Source organism: Mesitornis unicolor, unplaced genomic scaffold, assembly GCF_000695765.1.
Source record: "Mesitornis unicolor isolate BGI_N332 unplaced genomic scaffold, ASM69576v1 scaffold9510, whole genome shotgun sequence".
Lineage (NCBI taxonomy): Eukaryota > Metazoa > Chordata > Aves > Mesitornithiformes > Mesitornithidae > Mesitornis > Mesitornis unicolor.
The window spans coordinates 47,272-48,396 of record NW_010157561.1 but is presented as its reverse complement, the minus strand read 5'-3'; positions in this window follow the sequence as shown (position 1 = coordinate 48,396).

Genomic DNA, 1,125 nt, shown 5'->3' with positions numbered 1-1,125 from the left:
ACGTAAATTAGCGCGGGATATACTGTGGCCTCTCTCCTGCTACCTTCCTTTGGGAGTATTAAGGAAAAGAGTCAATTATTTTTTTCCATTTACCACTGGCCAACTCACATCGATAAATTATCCTTACCATGCCTTGCCAGCAAATTTGTTGTTGGTTCCTGAGAACTTTTCTCTTGCATATCTAAAGAGTTTCTTATTTACCTTAACCTCTTGCACAATATTTCTTTCACTCTATTTTTGCTTTTGTGTGCTTGTATGAGTGCACACGTGCGTGTTACTTCTTGCACTGCCTCCCCTCTACCCTGTAACAGCTCCTTCCCTTCTCTGGGGTGACATTTTATGCTTCACATATGTCCCTCTCTTATCCTTGCTTGTTTTCTGCACACCCATACTCACCCATTGTGCCCTATTTTAACTCTTGCAGTATTTATTACTGTGTGGCATATAAAACTGGTGGATGGGCCATGATTTACATGTCAGTGCTTTTCATCCCCTACCAGGCCACCTCATGTCCTTTCTCTCCTTTATCTTGCATCATTCAAACTCACCAATGCTTCTAGGTTTTTCCTAAGCGGTTGCAGTAAGAGCAGACATTTCTGTACCTCAGCACCACGCTGAAGCTGGTAGGATTGGACAGGTGTAAAAATGAGTGTGGTGGACCAGACTCACCACAGAGCATTCCCTGCACCATGGGAAAGGTCACGGTTAAATTGCAGGGGCTGCTGGAGGGGCTATAAAAGCAAAGAAACCCAGGAAAGGGCAAAGTGGTGACTCTGCTCTGTCCCCTGGAGATCAGGCAGGGCTGTGTTTATCTCAGCCATCCCAGCCAGGAGCTTGTTTAAGACATCCTTTAATCTGTCGGAAAAGCCAAGGTTGGCCTCTGATTTGAATCATGGTGAGCCAGTCCCATATACCATTGTCCTAATGCCTCTTATCTCAGTTATTTCTAAACATTCCTCAGCAGCAATTACACCTTTCCTTGCCAATCTCTCCCAAAATATCCTTTGCTATTTACCCACATTGATTTTTTGCGTCCCATTTTATTTATGCCTATTTGCCTTGAATTACAAAGTGAGTGGCAAATTTTCAGACTCTAGCGTGCTCCTGATTCCCTCTGTGTGTCTG